Raw genomic sequence first — 21,946 nt, 5'->3', positions numbered from 1 at the left:
TCGTTGTGTTAGTGCTGCTACATCCTCTTTCAATGTTCGCATCGCCGCCCTTGCTGTCAGTATCAATTTCGTTCAGTATCTCTCCAATTCATCTGGTTGCGACAGCTATATCCAGCAGCGAAAGTTATGATTCAATTTTGATTAATTTTGAACTTAAGTTTGTTGAATTGTACGCAGGGCATGTTTGGATTGACATATATAGTATTCTATGTGATTCTGTGTGATTTGTTTTTAGAATGAAATTTTGTTTCTTAATATATAAACAGACACGTTTTTGGTTTGTTTACTTGAAAACTGGAGAAAATACTTTAACCTGAAATTTTGGTATTTCTCTTATTGTGATTTTTGGACATTTGATTGGTATATGAATTGATATGTTGATCAAGATCCCTATGTTGCAACTTGCAGCTACACTAAACCATTTGAAAATGATGAAGCAGAGAAACTCGCCCTGGAGGTTTTACGCATCCGTGAAAAGGCATTTGGAGATTATTCTCTTCCTGTTGGTAAAATTCCCTTCTCCTCTGAGAAAACATGGTCACCCTCAAGTTCATATAATGCTAGATAGAAATTATTCATATAACTCCATTTAGTTTCATTTCACATATTGTTTTTTTCTCTTCCTTATGAAACTGACATTGATCGTATATTATGCATGGCAGGGGATGCTTTGGACTGCTCAGTGTCTATTCAAGCCAGACTTGGTAAAGATGACACTGAGTTACTTGAGTTGCTTAGGAGAATCCTGATTATCCAAGAGAAAGGATTCAGACATGAGAGTTAGCAGGTTTTGCTTATCCTTAAAAAAATTGTATACTACTTAGATAAGTTAGGAAGAAAAGATGAAAAGAAAGCCCTTCCGAGAAGGCTATCTGTGCTTAGGAAGAAATATAAGCATATGATTCATCAGTAAAGTGGTAGTATAATGTTTGTGATATTTTATTCTTCCTTAATGCATGAAGCATTTTGTACATATGTTAATGTGTGTTGTCAATCATGGTTTTTACTTAAGTGAGGGGAACTACTGTCTGCCTTGGTGATATTTCTTTGTGAGGTTTAAATGGGATTGTTTTTGTTCACGTTTGGATCTGCCAATTCACACTCCTTACTCCTTAGCCTTTGTTTGGGACTTAGACTTAAAATCATACACCATTTCCTACACATGTAGAAAAGTTTTGACAGATTAAATTTGACAAAATTCAACATGTTTCATAGTCTATCAAGAGATTATTAGTAGATTAATATTTTGAAGGAAGAGCCAATGATGTCTCTAAAATAATAACTATAGTCTTACTACACTCTCAAGAATAATAAATATAGTTAGGAATTGAATAGTTGGAATTTAGAGTTTGTTTTGAACCAAAGGAATTGAATCAACCTACTATCACACTATACTATACTCTTCTCTTGAGCATGAAATTACGCTCAAGAAATTGAACCAAATGATTTATTTGTTTGAGCATAAAATGGTTGAGGGCTCAGCTTACAAAATGTCCTTCTCCTTTGTTGCTCCAAGTACTGGCTCATATAAAACAACTCTTCATCCATAAAAAAATTGGAAAGAAGTTACTATGTTATTTTAGTTTGAAACATTGAAGTGTAAATTAGCATTATATAATACACATTATTCTATTGTTCTGCACCGTAGTTATAATATGTGTGAACGATAGTTTTGTTTGTGTATTGATGTTATTTTGTAGATAAAAATCTCAACTTCTTTTGATTTCTGTTTGGTGGATGTATGTGGTTTGTAATCAATATTGGTCCATAGCCTTGATGTTGAAACTCTGACATTTAATTTCTCTTTTAGAAAGTAAAGTATATTTTGGCATTCCTTTACTAATGTCTAAAAATGCATGTATTGTGACTGGAACGAGATTTTTATGGAAAGTCTCCAGGTTTGATATGATGAAGAGATGAGATTCCACGACACATTTACATGATGTTTTTCTGCTGGTTACTATAATACAGCAGGCTCAAAGGAAGGTATATGTTCTTCTTAGGAATTATAATGCTCCTGTCATGGATTTGATGCAGGATGTGAGTATTATCCTTAAATTCAATTGAACGTGTATGGTGAGCACCACAGGCTTAAAAATCGTCAAGATGGGATATTATTTCTAATCGTTCAAAATGTCTAGGGAGGGTTATGTTGATCAATATTACTATGCTTTTAGGAGAGAGCTTTACTCTTATATGCTTTTCTAAAGGAATCTTATCCAATAGTTATGTTGTTAAATGCTCAAACCAAGTGCGCCACAATGCTCAATTACTCCTGTTAAAGGGATCTTATGTCTTGATTGAATTTGTATTATACCATGTTATTCATGTATTATATACTGTGTATCACATTTCATTTTCCTTTTTGTATAGGTATAATATTATTGGATAAATTTTGAGGAGGACTCTTATCAACAACCCATTGGAGATATTTATTTTTCTTTCGGAAAATCATTGGATTTTTAATGCATATTTTGACAAGGGAATGAGTAATGTGTAAACTGCCAATTGTAGAAACCATGAAGAGTTGGTTTTATAAACTATTTGTAATTGTGTTTAATGGAATGTTTGTAACATATTAGAAGAGCTCTTTAATTAATTACACCTTATTAACAAATCTCTAAAACCGTCACCCACTTCTTATCCCATAAACTTTAATTTTTTCTCTTGAACTTATCATTTTTTGTTCTTAAATATTGGTTCAAACAATTATTTCTATGAATTTAAATTACATAATTAAATAGTTATTCCAGCTCATAAGACCCGTGCGGCGCACGGGTCATCAATCTAGTTAGTATTAATTTAAGTTGTTGGATTAAATTAAATTAAATGAAAAAGAAATGTAAACTATGATAGGGTGTTGACCAGTCAGTGAAGAGGGTGGGAAGGTCGTTCCCATACATGTGGGATACAGATAACCCTCGTGACTGCCACTCGTACTGTGAGCTTTTATTATGTGGTAAAGTAAAGTGGTTTAGCCTCATTGCATTAAAATGCTTCCCTTTGGTTTATTTTAACTAGAGAAATGCTAGGGTCACTCATTCTGTTGTTTTTGGATTTCCAAACTGTTGTATTTGGATTTCCAAATTCTATTATCTACCGAAGTTGTTACTAGGTTGAGTCACGACCAGGTCGCTCTCTTTAAGACGTTTCGTGGCACTACCCAAAATTATGCAAGGTAAACTATCAACCACGCCGCCTCCAGAATAAAACAAGCCCAGCTACAACTGTTCGATTAACTACTGCACTGTAGAAAATCGTTCGAGAATTACACCGTCAAATATGGTACTAAGACCACTCTTTAATACTGAAACCACTTTAATATGGTATTATTACCATTCTATTATGGTGCTAAGACCACTCAAATATGGTGTTTCCACCATTCTAACCTTTAAGTTCTCCAAACTTTCAATATGGTACTACGACCACTCAAATATGGTGATACCACCATTTCTCCTCAAATAGAAAAATATTTAAATGATTTATATACTGTTAAGATCATTCATAATTCCGACGGGACATTATTATTACGAAAGGGACTATGATCTTAATAGTACTCTATATTCCGAAGGGACTATGAACTTAAGACCACTCTTAATTCCGAAGGGACATTAAACCGAAGAAGGGACTATGGTCTTAAGAACACTCTTAAAATATGGTTCAATCGATTGATCGAAGCCACTTGATACGGTACGTAACCGCTCTATTTGAAACCGAAAGGGACAGAAATGAGTAGAAGCAGAAGAAACTTGTTAACACAAGTCGGAGGGAGAAGAGAAGAAAAGAATTTCCGACAACTCAATGAAATTCTTTTCGGTGTGTGGAATGCACTATGTGAGTTCTCTATTTATAGGGAAAATTCACAACTAATAAGTGAGAAACTTTGGGAACAAGTAATATGAGAAACTTTGGGAACAAGTAACATATTACTTTGCGATTAAGTAATTCACATATTAGATCTAGTACAAAAATATCTTAATTGAGTACTAAAATATATTAAATTTAGTACAAAAATATATTATATTATGTACCAAAATATTTTAGCAAAACTTGGGGACTAAGAAAGCACTTTCTAATAATGATTAAATTAATTATTTAATTTATCATTTCCAAATAATAAAATATATATCTATATATATTTTTTCTCTAGTGCTTATGTACCCCCATTAATTAGAGGTACACCCCCACTATATAAACACTACTAATGTGTGTGTTCCATCCGATGTGGGACTTCCACTTTTTTCAATTCACACAACACTAGTTCTACCCAACATGGGAATTTGTGTTTATAGTCTTTTTACTCAATTTCCACACATGTTCCAACACATTCTAACACTCTTCTATAGCACACTCCAATAGAAATAAGCCATGTCACCCACTACCTATGTTCCTTTACCTGTTCATTTTGATAAGTAACCTTTTTATATTTTTCTAATTTTCTAATTTTATTATATCGATTAACTGTTCATCTTCTCTACCCATCTCTCCACAATTTATGTTAGATGCTTCTTTTTCATCCAAATCGACCTTTCCTGTATATCAATTTGGTTGCTGAAATTCCTAATAGAACTAAAAAAATGAAAACTATACGGAGTTCTAATTGCCATTCCAACATCAAATTACCTACTGTTTTAATGGATCCTTCCCAATATTGATGTCAATTCCCAACTTTTAATGGATCTCAAGACCTTTATCTTTAATCAAAATTATCTAACTAGAAGAAAGCCAGAATTGTTTAGCATCCAATATAGGAGTATTAATTTTTCTATACACAAAATTAGAACCCAGTTTGAAATCCAAAAATGGAAACCAACTCAAATTACTCTTGATATACCAAATTAAAGATCAATCGAAATTGTTGCGACAAATACGATACACAGGGAAAAGGCTAGAGTCCTGCGGCGGATATGGTAGTGAATAATGATACAAGAGGTTGTGGAGAAGACAAAGTTGTAGTTAAATTCCTAAAAAGAAAATAAAAAATTGTTATTTTACAAAGAAAATTAAAACTTGTTGTTAGGCAACTGGTATCACCGGTAACAGGTAAAGGAAAAGAGAAAGTAAGTGACATGGCTTATTTCTATTGGAGTGTGTTATAGGAGAGTGTTAGAATGAGTGACCCTAGCATTTCTCTTTTAACTATGGTTGTGGTCCCTTTCAAAAAAAAAATTATGGTAATATTTTGGTTGATAGAGATTGTAATATATAAAGATTGAGGTTCGAATTCGACACTTTATTTATTAATCTTACAAGTGAATTATGGTTATTATGATCTTTAAACAGATTAAGGTACTAAGTATTCCTATAAAAACTATGGTAGACGGTAATAAATAAGGTGTTTATGGAACGATTTGGATTGATTTTGAGTTAGAAAATATTTAAATCAATAATAAAAATTATATGCTGAGTCCGATTTAGATTACTCTTTTGAATTTCTACTAATATTATTATCACATATACACGATAGAATAATAAGTTTGATGTAAAATGTACGATAAAATATATTAAGTATTAATATTATGGAATGAAAATTATTTTAAAAATATAAACCAACAAGCAAGAGAATAATGCACTATATAACCTCTTGTAAGAAAAAAAAATATACAATATATCGTCTCTCTAAATCATTTTCTTCTTTCTTTCTATTTAAATAAGTGATTTTCACATGTATTTAGTTCTTTCATTCGTGATTTCGTCGTCTTAATGTGACATTGTTTTTATCATCGTATTTGTGCGTCGTTTATTTGTTTTCATGTCTTGTTACGATGTTTGTTCAATTCAGATTATTAGATAAACTTTAATCAAATGCAAATCTTATAATGACTTTGACGTCGTCAATGTTGCATATTTACAGACGTAAATATTTCAGACACTTGAATATATTCATATTTGTAAGTTCGTGTATTTTATCGTTTTATGCTATTAACATGAATGGTAGTAGTAGATTTGTCAAGATTGGGTCGAGTCTAACAAACCAGAGCATTAAGCCATAAAAATGCAAGCCCCAAAATATTCAGCTTTCTTTGCCAGTCCACTTAACTAAATTTAAAAAACGAACTGAGATGGGTTGACTTGTCGGATTTCAGACTGGTCCATTTAAATTAAACTTAAATAGATTTTGTTAAAAAAATCAAATGCTTAAGAGGCTTAGACCAAGAACCTATCCATTTTATATTCTATTTGTTATCTATTTGAGATGTTATATTTGCAATATTTTGTTATCTAATTGATGTTGTAGTTTATTTTGTCATGTAATTGATCCTTTTTGGTGTGTGTAAATATAGTTTTGTTGTGCACTTAATCATTTTTTCCAACAATAGTATACGTGAAATTATACCACATACCTTTACAATTATACCTCTACCCCTACAAACCGTTGAAAATACCAATTTTATCCTTTCTAAAATCACACCCACTCACCCCCTCACCCCCTCACTCAACTTTTCCAGAATTGTCTCTCTCTTTCTCACCTTCTTACTCTCTTTTCTCCTCAATCTCTTGATAAACATAATACTTGGAATTATAAATCACCAAAACACTACAAATCCAAATCAAATTTTGAAGGTTCATCATAAAGTATCCAATTTTAGCATGGATCACCCAATTTTCTCCTTTTACCATGAATCACCACCACCAAGATCCCCATCCATATTAAGAAAAAGCAATCCCTAATTTTTGTCTCAAAAAAAGAAGATCAAGTGATGACAGTTCTTGAATTGTTGTCGATGGAAGAACAATCAATTGAATTGAATTCTTATTTGGTGAAAAATCCTAGTCTCTTAGCATCCTTAAGATTACCACTCCTGTTTTTATTTTAATTTTTTGTTGAAAATTTCTTCGATTGTTTTTTGAACATTAAAGTTGTGGCTGTTGTTTCATCTTAAAAAATTGTGATTTTGTTGGCCATCAATCTCTCTACAATTGATAAAAAAAAAAAAAAAACTCTACGGGTTTGTTGCTAATCTTAAGAAAACTTTATTCAAACATTATGGTGTATTATGGTGTATGAACTATGAACTATGAGTGAATTATGGAAACTTGAGGGGGGTGAGTGGGTGAGAGTTTAAAAAGGGTTAAAATTGGTATTTTTTATGATTTGTTGGGGTAGAGGTATAATTGTTGGGGTATAGAGTAAAATGTTGAATTTTGCTCTCCACCCAGCACGTTTTGCTCGCACCCTGCAGCCATGCCAATTTTGCCCTTGCGCATGTTAACTAACGCAAGTGTAATACTAGGCGTTAGTTAAGCAACGTTGCGTGACTTAAGATGCGCAAGAGTAAAACTATGCGCATGTTAACTCACGCATAGTCATGTATGTATTAAAGCACTACGTGAGTTAACTCACGCAATGTATTACACTTGCGCGAGTTAACTAACGAACTACTGATATATCAAAAAATGGTGGTTGGAGTTCGGACTGATGGGTTTTGTTCAAAAACAGGAACATTGCGTGAGTTAACTTGCGCAAGGGTAAATTTGGCATGGCTGTACGGTGCGAGCAAAATGTGCTGGGTGGAGAGCAATAATCTAAAATGTTCTAGTATGCCACTCGGGATGGCATATCGGGTCGCATGGCCCAATCATGTTTGGGTCAGGCTCACATTTGATAGTCCATGAAGTAGTCGAGTCGGTCCAATTCAACCTATTTATAAGTGTTGGCCTACGACATCTGGTCGCACTGCGTCAATTTATTTTATTGCTCTAGTTGTGAGTATGCTCACATATTTAACCTTTTTAAAAATTTAATTGATTTTGAGAAGTTGAACCAAACATGTTGAAATTGCTAGTTTTCACTTTTGAATTTATTAGATGTGCACCAAACAAATGCTTAAACACCTTTAGTGGTAAAATTAAAAACCTTTGGATTTAAAAACTTTTCTTTAACTTATTGTATCTTTTGGTAATCCTTCTGACACGTCTTGTGTTGGAAAGAACCTACTTAATGTTATTCCATTCTAATGTGTTCAAAAACAAATTAATTCAATAAGCCAAGTAATATTTAAAATTTAAAAATCAACAAATAATAGATTAATGTAATATCAATACTAATAAGAAAAATTATTAAAATTAATAAATGTGATTTAGTTTAATTATGAAAAGGAATTCGAAACTTGGTTTGATTTGAGCGATATTTTTTTTCTTTCTAAAAAAGGTATATTTAAAAACATCCAATTAGATTTGATTTTATGTGTTTTTCATTTTGTCGAATCAACTTGCGGTTTTGATATGGTTCTTTTTTGTGTTTTTCATCTTTTGCTTTGTTGGTTCCATGGTTGCTTTCCCTTGAAGTGAACATTCGTTACGACTACCAACACCACCATCGTTGATGCCCCTCCTCTGGTAAACAATGAACAATCAACTCTAACATATCTCTTTCCCAGATGTTGTGACTAATATGGTTGGTATACATATATTCATCTAAGGCAAATGCCTTGTGTTAAGGGTTTATGTGAACTCAATAAAAATCATTGAAGAAAATATGCCAAGGGAAATGTTTCTTTGAATTCAGATTTGCATCAATTGATGACCTTCAAAGAAAATGGTAGGAGGTTGAAAGTCAAGTATGATATTACATGTATATCTTAGTGGACAAATGATTTTAATCCCAACAATAAAATCAAAGGGCGATATATGTGTAACCAAAAAAAAGGGGGGCGATACATGTGCAATTTTGGATTAAAATCATGACTCTTCCCTAAGAATATTTACGAATGAAAACACTATTTTAAGTTACGTAGCAAGCGACATCGGAACTCCAATATTGGCGATTGAAAACACTATTTAAAGTAGCAAGCGGCATCAAAACTTCAATATCTTTAGGAGCATTACTTTTCCCACCCTATGGCCTTCTCGCGCGCCCTATTTTTTTTACCAAAATACCCTTTATCCGGAAAATATATTCCGGACAATATTCGGAATGTATAATCCGTACCGTTTGAAAATCACCCTGTCTCGTGAGGACTTGCGAAACTTGGGGTTGGCCAGTTGAAATACAATCTGGATAACATACTCCGGACATAAGAGCTGTATTCCGGAGAAGATATTCCGCACGCCCTGTATTCAAAACGAGCGGGAAAAAGTAGACGTCTTTTTCTGGAATATGTAATCCGGATAGTTAGGTTATATATAGTTCTCCAGAACCTAGCTGAAGCAGACCACCTTTATCAAAAACACTCCCTACACCTCTAAAAAACACTCCATTTGGGCGAAATCTTGGTTTGGAGCAGCAATCTGGCCATAAAAGGGTGTTAACATCATCATTTTCGTCTGAATGCAAAGGTAATGTGTATATAAACCTTTCCCTAGTCGATTTTTAGGCGATTAAGATTTGATCACGTTGTATGATCTTCATTGTACTTATCCGGAACACGTAATCCGGCCTGTGTTCATGCATTCCGGATAACATTTTCCGGACACCAACAGTAGAGAAGCTGTGTTCATTTTCTGACTCTGTTTTGCACTGTTTTCAGTTATGGTTGTTCCTGTTGATCCCCCAAATGATGATGGACCTGAATGATGATGGACCTCAGAATGAATCTCCTGTTGTGGAAGAGCTTCTTTTACTTGAATATGCACATGATTCCGGAGATGTCAAATCCGAGAATCCCCCACCACCACCCCCGAAAGTAGTGGATGCTCCTCCTCATATTCCTCATGTTGTACCACCTCCAGTTGTTGCTGTTTGTATTGACCAGCGCGAACATTTTACCACCAAACACAAGTTTGCAACACGGAATGATTTGTTGGAGTGGGTTCGGGAGAAAGCTAGGAAGCTTGGGTTTTCCACTGTTATTGGTAAATCCGATAACGGTGGCAACGGAAGAAATGCATTTGTTACTTTGATATGTGAAAGGGGAGGTTCATACACTGAGTACAAGAGAAAGAGTCGGCGTGAGATAGCTGGTTCGGTTAAATGTGAATGTCCATTTAGGCTGAGAGGTTACTTGTTGACTGGTGGTGAGTGGAGCCTCAAAGTTGGTGATGGTAAACACAACCATGGCATGACAGATGTGTTGAAAGGTCATAAAACCGCCGGTCGTCTAAACCCAAATGAACGTGTTCACCTTGAAGAGATTGTGGAATCTAATGTTCCTCCGAGGCAAATGCTTACCAACTTAAAGAAGAGGAACCGTACCACTTCAACTACCATCAAACACGTTTATAATGCTACTTACAGATATAGGCGGTCCATTAGGGGTACGAGGAATGACATGCAACATCTCTTGAAGTCTTTGGTTGATAATGGTTACGTTTTTCATTGTAGGAAGTATCATGATTCTGATGAAGTCAGTGATGTTTTTTGGACACATCCAGAGTCTATCAAGTTGTTTAACACTTTCTCCACGATGCTTGTGTTGGATTCAACATACAAGACAAACAAGTATCGTCTTCCATTGCTTGAGTTTGTCGGTAATACTTCTACCATGAAAACATACTCTATTGCTTTTGCCTATATGCTGTCTGAGAGGCAAGACAATGTTTATTGGGCTCTTGAAAGGTGTCGTGAGATGTTGCACTCCAAAGATCTCTATCCCAAAGTAGTTGTCACTGATCGGGACAATGCTTTGATCAATGCCGTGGAAAAGGTTTTCCCTAAAGCTACTACTCTGTTGTGCTCATATCACATTGGACAAAATGTGAGAGCAAAGTGTAAAGTGGATTGCAAAGTGACGGATCTCAAAGGCAAGAATGGGCAACCGATTAAGCCTGGTTCGGTTGTGAAGACTGTGATGGCTGCATGGATGGTTATTGTGGACTCCGACACGGAGGAAGCATATATTGATAATTGGACCCGGTTCAAAGTTGTATGCGCAAAATTTCCCAAGTTTTTGGATTATGTTGAAAAGACAATTTTGGATCCGGTTAAGGATAAGTTTGTGAGGTTTTGGGTTGACAAACACCTTCATATGGGGAATACTACAACAAACAGAGCTGAATCTGCACACGCTCGGTTGAAAAAGTATCTGAGTAGTAGAATGGGTGATTTGATCACAAACTGGAAATCCGTTCATGCCATGCTAGAGCTGCAACATACCGCAATACATGCTTCGTTTCAGACGAGCATTATCATGCTTGAACATCGGTTCAAAGACAAGGTGTTGTGGTCTAGGTTGATCCGGAACATTTCAAGGGAAGCTTTGCATCATCTCGTAGTGGAGTACAATAAAGCACTTGAAATTGGTAGGGATAAATCAAGATGTGTTTGTTTGAGTTTGATCACATACGGGTTACCGTGTGCATGTATGCTAGCTTTAAAGATCAAGAACGGCACCGCCATTCGTTTGGAAGAAATTCACACCCACTGGAAGAGGTTGGGGTTCGAGTACGAGGTTGACCCGAAGCTTAAAAAAGAAGACATCTCTCTATTGCCAGAATGGGATATTCTCCAGGTATTTTTTTCAAAACTGTCTCTGTTTATGTTCTGCCCAGGATTTCTGTTTATGTATTATGTACTGGTGCAATCCGGATTATATAATCCGGACATAACAGTTGTATTCCGGAATATGTAATCCGGATAAGTAGCATTTACGCCCCATGCAAGTGCATTTAAGGCTCATGCAAAGGGTGTATCGGGAAGTTCCGGATTATACAATCCGGATTAGCTTGTCTATTTCGGATTGTATAATACGGAAGTCACCAGTAGTAACAGAATGGCATGTTTCTGACTGGTTTTCCTCTGACTATTTTGTTACACATTGTAGGCGCGGTTCAAGGACGCCGATTACAACATGAAAGTGCATTTGAAAGAACAATTTTGGCAATTTGTTTTACCGGAAACCACCTCTATGCGTCTGATAAGTGCTCAAAAGTAATATATTTCATGTGTTACAAGAGGCATTTTTAGTGACTTGTTATGCAAGTTATCTACGGAAAAGCAACCAATTGTTGTAATTATACCATTTATGCTTTATATGCCTAATTCTACCCAATTTATGCAGGAAATGACAAGCAAGGACCAAAACTCAAGTTGTGTGAACCAAGCAGATCTCGCTTACGCGAGGTCATCTCGCTTAAGCGAGATTCCTCCAGGGAGAAGCTCAACCTTCGCTTGCATCTCGCTTCCAGGGTCGCTTGTGAATTTTAGAATCTCGCTTACGCGAGATTTCTCCAGGGAACAGATGAGCATCTCGCTTTCTATCTCGCTTCCATGTCGCTCAAGCAGGATTCTAAGGCGGTTTAAGTTTCAAGCAACGTCGCTTGCGCGAGGTCTAACTCGCTTACGCGAGATACAACTTCATCAAGGAGCAGGGCTACGTGGCAAGACTTCATTGGTTATTGTTAGATATTTAGGCATCTCGCTTGCGCGAGATGCAGCTCGCTTAAGCGAGATTACACGTTTTCAGCCCCTTTAAATACAAGTTTTCCCTCTCTCTAGATAATTCACTATTCCATTGAAAACATTTTACACATTTCTAGAGAGAGGTTAGAGCTATTTCATAGAGAGAAACACAAAGCAAGTGATTAAGGAGTAGATTCAACCCTAGATTCATTGAGACATCAAGGATCTTGGCATGGAATCTTCATCTTTCCTTCATTCCTTGCATTAGTTTACATGTCTATATGTAACTAACCTTCTTTGTAGTATTGAGGTAACAATCAAGCTATTATGTAATCTTTTGATCTTTTAATATATATGGTTCTAGCTATATGATTCAATATTGTTGTTATTCTTGCTTTTAATGCTTTCAAAGAGATTCAAGATGATTTGGACACAAACTCTTGAATCTAGAACTAGAATAACAATCTATCTTATGTTATATCACTCTTGACAAGTTTGTAAACCTTTGATAATTACTTTTAATCAAGATTTTTATGCTTTCGGATGCTTAACCAGGCTGGACACGGTCGATTAAGTTATCCGATCGACTTTGTTATCGTTTAAGGAATTTGGACACGAATGTTTAAACGATAACCTAGAAATAACGATGTCGCTTTGGACACGAAGGATATTGTAGAAATGATTGTAATAATATTGGTTATAAAGCTAGAGTCTGTTAATTGATCGAGAGATTGCTGCTGTTATGCTTGCTCGTTATCTTATACCGCAAGCGAAATAGTTCGATCCCCTCTCGTTTTTACGTTAGTGTCAAATATGGATATAGTGTTACAAACAAACAAATTATATCCAAACCCTTAATGTGAACGATTGTGTAAATGCTTATGATTAAACGTAACTCCCTGTGGAAACGATCCTATATATACTCACGTGTACATAGTTATATGACGTGTAGGAAAAATTACTACATCAAAATGGCGCCGTTGCCGGGGAGTAACGGAAATTTTTATCATAAGTATTGGAACAATTTTGTCATGTTAAGTCAATTTTGCACAAAATTCTTTCATGCATATACTTATACACATATATCATTCATTATTTTTTATGCTAACCACCTGGTATAGTCTTGGTGAACTTTGTTTATGCGAGGTACCGTTGATAAAGAAGACCTACGATTTGATCCTGAAATTGAGAAAACTGCTAGGTTACTTAGAAAGCAAGCAAAGGAAGCTAGGAGATTAGCCAGGCTGGCTCAGCCGGAATCTTTACTTTTTATTCCTTCTCCGTCAGGTTCGGTGCATACTATATCACTAGGTGATTCTTCACATTCTTCTGCACATTCATCTCCGAGGAGTGAACCGGAAGTAGTCATGGCTAATGAAGATGAGAATGCTTTACCTATGTGGGTTAGTCCGAGGAGGCTAGCTAATCTTGGCAATCGTAATGCCAAATCTATTGAGCTGAAGTCTGGATTGATAAACTTGATAACTCATAACCAGTTTACCGGTATGGATCATGAGGATCCATATAGACATCTTACCAACTTCTATGTTACCGCCGGTACACTTGGTATGAAAGAAGATGAGGAAGAGGGTGTGTTTGTGCAATTGTTTCCTCATTCTTTGATCGGGAAGGCTAAGGAGTGGTATCTTGATCAACCAACTTCTTTGATGGAAAATTGGGGTGAGCTAGAGAAAGCATTTCAAGAAAGGTTCTTTCCGGAAGATAGGCATCTTGAGGCTAAAACTTCAATTACAACTTTTGCTCAAGGCCAAAGTGAGACTCTTTGTGAAGCTTGGGAGCGTTATAAATCATTGCTAAGGAATTGTCCAAAGCATGGTTTTGATAGCCAAATGCAACTATATCTTTTTCGTCAAGGGCTTCAAGATAAGTCCAAGACGATGCTAGATGCAAGTGCTGGAGGTTCTATTGCTATGAAAAACCCAGCTGATGCTGTCAAAATCATCAACCAAATGGCTCTCAACACAAGAAAATCTTCTCACAATCGGAATTCTAATCAAAGGAAAGCCGGTATTCTTGAACTTGAAGCAAACGATGCGGTCTTAGCTCAAAATAAGCTCCTCACTCAACAAATAGAAGCTATGCAAAAGGAGATGAGAGCTATGCCTAAACAAATTCTTGAATCTCTCAAGCAAGAAGGAGGAACCGCTCAAGTCTATACTTGTGGACTTTGTACGGGGGATCATCCCACCGGCTATTGTCCCGAACCCGGTTCTTTTGAAGGGGAAGAGGTCAACTATGTGGGAAACCAACAAAGGCCTAACCAATCACAACAAGCCGGAACCTCACAACAAAATCCGGGTACTTCCAATTTCCAAGGAAGGTATCCGGCCAATCAAAACCAACAAAGACCTTGGAGAACACCGTACAACAATAACTACCAATGGCAACAACCTTACCAACAACCTTACCAACAACCATACAATAATCAATACCAAAATCCACCACCAAATAACCCCCAACAACCGAATAATTCCCAAAGCACCGAGGAGGTCTTGAAACAATTCATGCAAGTGTCCATGGCTAACCAGAAAAACACCGACGCGTCCATCAAAGGCCTTGAAACGCAAGTTGGTCAGTTAGCTCAACAAATGGCTCAAGGTCCTCCGCAAGGTGGAGCTTTCACCGCTAACACTCAACCAAATCCTAAGGAGCACAACAAGGCATAACAGTCAAAAGCTATAGCTACAAGGAGTGGGAGAGTAGTAGGTATAGGGGTAGGTGATGATATTGTTGTTGAAGAAAAGTATGATGAAGTTGTCAATGAGGAGGACAAAGAGGAGTTCGAGGAGGATAGTGTAGAGATAGAGGAGGAAGTGTATATAAAGAATAAAGAAGCATTAGTTGAAAAAGAAAAAAATCAAAAAAGAGATCTAGAGTTACAAGAGGAGATGGAGAGGAAGAATAAAGATGTGGGGAGAGATAAAGGGAAGAAACAAGTAGTTGAGAAGCAAGTGGTGGCTCAACGCTTACCATACCCACATGATCCATCGAAGAAAGACAAAGAGCGGCAATACGCAAGGTTTCTTGAACTCTTCAAGAAGTTGCAAATTGATATACCATTCTCAGAAGCCTTGGAGCAAATGCCGGTCTATGCGAAGTTCATGAAAGATATCCTTTCCAAGAAAAGAAGAATCAACGATGAAGAGACGATCCAAATCGATGCCAATTGTAGTGCTATTATTCAAAGAACAATGCCAAAGAAAGAGCAAGATCCGGGAAGAGTCACTCTACCGGTAGCTATTGGCACAACACATGTAGGTAAAGCACTACTTGATCTTGGATCAAGTATCAATCTCATGCCTTTGTCCGTTGCCAAAAGAGTTGGTGACCTTTGTATAAAGCGGACTAGGATGATGTTGCAATTGGCCGACAAATCCTTTGCAAAACCACTAGGTATGGCCGAAGATGTTCTTGTAAAAGTGGACAAATTTATTTTTCCGGCTGATTTTGTGGTTATGGATGTCGAAGAAGATGAGGATGTGCCTATCTTAATGGGAAGGAATTTCATGCAAACGGCTCGGATGATGATTGATCTTGATGATAATATCATGAAGGTCAAGGTAAATGATGAAGAGGTTACCTTCAACATCCGAGAAGCTTTGAAGTACTCGAAAGACAAGGGTGCATGTTTCAAAATGGATGCAACCGAAGAAGTCATCTTGACTACTCGGAAGCAAATGCATAATAGAACACCCCTTGAGAGTGCTTTGGTGGACGCACTCAATGCTATTGATGAAGACGAAGCAAGTGCCATTGAAGAGTGTTTGAAGGAGCTAGATTCCTTGAAGGAGGTTCTTCCTAATCAAGCCATACTTGAAGATTTGAAAGAAGAATCCAAGGAAGAAGCCAAAGTTGATGACACCAAGGTAGAATTAAAAGTTTTACCATCTAATTTGAAATATGTTTTTCTTGAGAAAGATGGTACAAAACCGGTGATCATTAGTAGCTCCTTGTCCATCGATGAAGAAACAAAGTTGGTAGAGGTTCTCAAGGCCAACAAGGAAGCGATAGGGTGGAAGTTATCCGATTTGAAAGGGATAAGTCCATCTTATTGTATGCACAAGATCATGATGGAAGAAAACTTTAAACCGGTAGCACAACCGCAACGCCGCTTGAATCCAAACATGAAAGAGGTGGTGCGAAAGGAAGTAGTGAAGTTACTTGAAGCCGGCATGATCTATCCTATCTCGGATAGCGCTTGGGTAAGCCCGATTCAAGTAGTTCCCAAGAAAGGAGGAATGACGGTGATCACTAATGATAAAAATGAGTTAATCCCAACTAGAACCGTCACCGGATGGAGGATGTGTATAGATTATAGAAGATTCAATCAAGCAACACGGAAGGATCACTTCCCCTTGCCCTTCATGGATCAAATGCTTGAAAGACTCTCCGGTCAATCCTTTTATTGCTTCCTAGATGGTTACTCCGGTTACAATCAAATCGCCATGAACCCAGATGATCACGAGAAGACGGCTTTCACTTGTCCCTTTGGTATTTTTGCTTATCGAAGAATGCCATTTGGCTTGTGTAATGCACCCGCAACTTTTCAACGGTGTGTTCAAGCAATCTTCTCCAAACTTATTGGTAAATGCATGGAGGTGTTCATGGATGATTTCTCAGTTTTCGGTTCGTCATTTGATACGTGTTTGAATAGCTTGGATACCGTGCTGAAGCGGTGTATTGAAACTAGCTTGGTGCTCAATTGGGAGAAATGTCACTTCATGGTTACCGAGGGTATTGTCCTTGGTCATAAGATTTCTGCTAAGGGTATTGAGGTAGACCAAGCAAAGGTCGATGTCATAGGAAAGCTTCCACCACCGGTGAATGTCAAAGGTGTTCGGAGTTTTCTTGGTCATGCCGGGTTCTACCGGAGGTTCATCAAAGACTTCTCAAAGATCGCAAAGCCTATGAGCAACTTGCTCAACAAAGATAAGTATTTTGTTTTTGATAATGAATGTCTTGATGCATTTGAATCTTTAAAAGAAAAGTTGACCACCGCACCAATAATCATTGCTCCTAATTGGGATTTAAATTTTGAATTAATGTGTGATGCAAGTGATTATGCTGTTGGTGCGGTCTTGGGTCAACGTAAGGACAAAATTTTTTATGCTATTCACTATGCAAGTAAGGTTCTAAATGAGGCACAAATCAATTATGCCACAACTGAAAAAGAGTTACTTGCAATAGTATATGCAATGGAGAAATTTCGTTCTTACTTTGTAGGTTCCAAAATTGTTGTTTATACTGACCATGCAGCTATCAAGTATCTCCTTACTAAGTCCGACTCAAAGCCTAGACTCATCCGGTGGATGTTGTTGCTTCAAGAGTTTGACTTGGAGATCAAGGATAAGAAAGGCACGGAGAATCTTGTAGCTGATCACCTTTCAAGGTTGACAAACAATGAGGTAACCAAGAATGAACCGGAGGTTCGTGAAGAATTTCCAGATGAACAGTTGCTAGCTATCAATGTGAGACCGTGGTTTGCCGACTTGGTGAACTACAAAGCAACCGGGTTCATTCCGGAAGATTTTGAATGGCAACAACGCAAGAAGTTCCTCTATGATGCTAACCACTATGTGTGGGATGAGCCTTACTTGTTCAAAATTGGAGCGGACAATCTCTTGCGTAGGTGTGTGGATGATGAAGAGGCAAAGAAGATCCTATGGCAATGTCATAATTCGCCCTATGGAGGTCACTTCAACGGGGAGAGGACAGCCACAAAGGTACTTCAATCCGGGTTCTATTGGCCAACTCTATTCAAAGATGCCAACTTACATTGCAAGCATTGTGATGAATGCCAAAGAACCGGATCAATGTCAAAGAGAAATGAGATGCCTCTACAACTCATCCTTGAAGTGGAAGTGTTCGATTGTTGGGGTATAGATTTTGTTGGCCCCTTCCCTTCTTCATATTCAAATGAGTACATCTTGGTAGCTGTTGATTATGTTTCAAAGTGGGTGGAAGCCGTAGCATCGCCTAAAGCCGATAGCAAGACGGTGGTGAAGTTCCTAAAGAAGAATATTTTCACCCGGTTTGGTACACCAAGAGTGCTTATTAGTGATGGAGGATCACACTTTTGCAACGCACAACTTGCCAAGGCCCTAGATCATTATGGAGTCAAACACAAAGTAGCATCACCGTATCATCCGCAAACGAATGGACAAGCCGAAGTTTCTAACCGGGAGGTCAAACGCATACTTGAGAAGACGGTCTCTACATCTCGGAAGGATTGGTCGGCTAAACTTGATGAAGCTTTATGGGCATATAGGACTGCATACAAGTCTCCTATAGGCCTCACTCCTTTCCAAATGGTTTATGGCAAATCTTGTCATTTACCGGTCGAGCTCGAACATAAAGCCTTTTGGGCATTGAAGTTCCTAAACTTTGATCAAGAGAAGGCCGGTGAAAGAAGAAAAGTTCAAATGCATGAGCTTGAGGAATTGAGAAATCAAGCTTATGAATCTTCAAAGCTCTACAAAGAAAGGATCAAGAAGTATCATGACAAGAAGATCATTCTGAGACAATTCATGCCGGGACAAATGGTATTACTTTTCAATTCAAGACTGAGGTTGTTTCCGGGCAAATTGAAGTCTAAGTGGTCCGGACCTTTCATGGTTAAAGAGGTCAAACCGTACGGAGCTGTGGAACTTGAGGATCCAGTCACCAAAGCCAACTGGACTGTTAATGGGCAAAGGCTTAAGCCCTACTTCGGTGGTGAAATTGATCGGTGTTTGACGACAATTTCACTAATCGAGCCATGATTTCTTCAAAATGCGTCAAGCTAAGGACGTAAAACAAGCTCTTGCTGGGAGTCACACCCAGTTTTGTAAGTATTTTCATGTTTTAATGCATTTAGGAATAATTTCATGAGCAAAGCAAAGTAAGAAACATATCTGGAGAAATCTCGCTCAAGCGAAGTTAATCTCGCTTAAGCGAGATTGTTGCATTTTCAAATTGTTGGTTCTGGAGAAATCTCGCTTAAGCGAGATTATCTCGCGCAAGCGAGATGAGTTTTTTATTCAAAAATGGTAACGGTTTCCAAGGGGATTAACTCCCCTTAACCACTCCCCCATCCACTCATTTCCACTCATTTACGTTTTCCAACTTTCCTTTTCTCCATTCTCTCTAAACTTTTCTTTTCCTCACAAACTTTAACCCTAAAATCAAAACCAATTCAACCATAGTCAAGCACTTGCATATTTCTTCATTCATCATCATTTGCTTGCTTCATTCATCATCATTTCAACAGGTTTGATTTATATTTCTGTGCCATGCTTTTCAATTTCAAAATTCATGCTTTATGCAAATTTAGAATGGCTAGGGTTAGATGTAGGTGTTTGTGACTAGAGACTGTTTCCTTAGGTTCATAACAATGAAAATGAATCAAAATCATCACTGTTTTTATTCAACATTCAATTGTGTAAATTTTGACCCATTTTGGAATCTTTGGAAAATAAGGGTTTTGATTTAATGTTGAACACAAGTCTTGATTTTGGTTTCTTTTCATGAGTTGGTTTTATGAGTAGAGGATTGAGGTTGAATTTTGGTTGAAAATATTGTGGGTTTGGTTGAAAATTCTGGAATTGGGGTTGATTTTCGCAGGTTCTGGAGAATCTCGCTTAAGCGAAGTTCTTAACTAATTTTCTCGCTTAAGCGAGACTTCATATTTTTGCCCAGATTTTTCTTCAATATCTCGCTTCTGACCTCGCTTAAGCGAGTTGCAAGCGAGATAGCCCAGTGCCTTCTTGTTCTTTCTGACTTTTGTGTTAATCTAGTCTGTGTACTTCCATTTGATACCATACTGTGCTGATCAATTGTTGCTATACTGTATATGGTTTTTCTGGTTGTTTTGCAGATGGCCCCTAAAAATCAACCAACCAAGAAACGTAAAACCACTGCTTCCTCATCCGGTGTTGTAAACCGTCCTGCACCCTTACCTAGAAACCCGGACCGTACCATTTACACTTCCAACAAAACCTATGCCAGGTTTCTCGAGCTGAAAAAAGAGAAAACTTGGCATGACAAAATTTTCCGGATTAACCCTGAGGGAGAGTATGCTGACATAGCAGCCGTTTTCACTGAGAGAAAATGGGAGAAACTCCTTAACCCATACCCCAAAATCAACCTGGATCTCTTGAGAGAGTTTTATGCCAATTCCTTACCAGATTGTGATGCTAAGGAAATGCATGCTGCATTTTCTTACACCACAATGGTGAGAGGAAAGACCATCCGCTTCGATAGGGATGCCATTAATGAGTATCTAGGCAACCCTTACACCCTACCTGAGTCCGATGACCCTGACACACCTGCCTTGTGTCCTTATGGGGAGAGAGAGAGAGCTGCTGATTGGAATCTTGGAAAGATTGAGAGGGAGATTTTGCTACCGGGTAGGACATATATGGAGTCCAAAGCGGGTAACCGCAATTTGGCGGCCTTCACTGATATGAGGCCAAAAGCTGGAATTCTGTTTAAGTTCTTAGTTCATAATGTCTGGCCGAAGAGTCATGTCACCACAACTCCCAAGAGAATAATGCCTCCTCTGATTTGGCACATTTGCAAAGGAAGGCCGGTGGATCTGGCTTCTATTATTTCAAGAGAGCTGAAGCATGTAGCTCTCGGTGGTGTAGCGGGACCAGAGACCAGGCTTGCTTTTCCCGGCTTTATTATGGGATTACTTAGGCATCATGAGGTGCCAGTTACCGAGCCTTTTTCTGAAGAGCTGGTTTCTCCCATTGATGACAAATACATTCGGGGTTACATTTCTAGAGCACTAGCCAAAGGTGCTGCCTCTTCTTCTCAAGTACCTCCACCTGAGGATGATCCTCACCAGGACGATCCAGAGCAGGATGATCCTCACCAGACTATGCCACCACCTCAGCAGTCAGGCACTTTTGATTTTTCATCTTTTCAGGCATATATGGCTCAGTATGAGCAGCGAGCAGTTGAGAGAGCTCAGGCACAGCAGCAGCAAGCCTTTCAGTTAGCTCAAGCACAGGAGCTGAGAGAGAATCACATAATGGATCAGCAGGCTGCTATCTTCCGCAGCAACCAGGGCATTTACTCGCATCTTTACGATGCTCACATGGATCCCAGGTGTTTTATGTTCACTCCTGCACAGTATTATGATTCTTGCATGTGGCCTGGGGACAGGCCAATCTACCCAGGAGGGGGCAGTGGTGCAGCATTTGGTGGAGCAGCTGATGACTTTACTAGGACAGCCAGTGTCCACATTGGTGGTGATGCGGTGAGGACAGCTAGTGTACATGGGACAGCTAGTGTGCATGGGACAGCTAGTGTGCATGGTGTCGATGATGATCCAGAGAGGACAGCCAGTGTCCATTTATCTCAGCAGGATGATATGGATGATGATGCGGCACACTGACCGCATTCTTTTGATGCTTAGTTTACTTTGACTTCTGCTTTGACTTTTTAGTTTATGTTTTTATTTTTATGTTGGAACAATTTTATCGCTTTTGAACTTATACTTTTTGAGCACGGTTTTGGGTGTTCAATACTTTGGTTTAATTTTAATTTCGTTTTGGGTTAAATAGCTTAGCTAGTTGTTTGGTTTTTAACTTATTGCTTTGGATGAAATTTTTGATTAATCTTGCTTGTGTTTAGTCAAAAGAAAAATAATGCTCATGA

The 21,946-nt window shown here is 37.8% G+C and overlaps 1 long non-coding RNA gene and 1 pseudogene across 1 annotated transcript; both read left to right on the top strand.

The window, feature by feature from the left end:
• The first annotated feature begins 407 nt into the window (after nt 1-407).
• LOC146951389 (uncharacterized) lies at nt 408-1,079 on the top strand. The gene is made up of 2 exons (XR_015025504.1): nt 408-506; nt 663-1,079. It is a non-coding gene; the product is annotated as an uncharacterized LOC146951389 (long non-coding RNA).
• Nucleotides 1,080-9,454: 8,375 nt separating this feature from the next.
• On the top strand, nt 9,455-21,683 carry LOC146951388 (uncharacterized; annotated as a pseudogene).
• The last annotated feature ends 263 nt before the right edge of the window (nt 21,684-21,946 follow it).

This window comes from Medicago sativa, chromosome 2 (genome assembly GCF_051527215.1).
Source record: "Medicago sativa cultivar Bolivia chromosome 2, Bolivia_mono, whole genome shotgun sequence".
NCBI classification, from domain to species: domain Eukaryota; kingdom Viridiplantae; phylum Streptophyta; class Magnoliopsida; order Fabales; family Fabaceae; genus Medicago; species Medicago sativa.
Note: the sequence above shows the minus strand (reverse complement) of the source record. Positions and strands in the feature narration are given on the sequence as shown.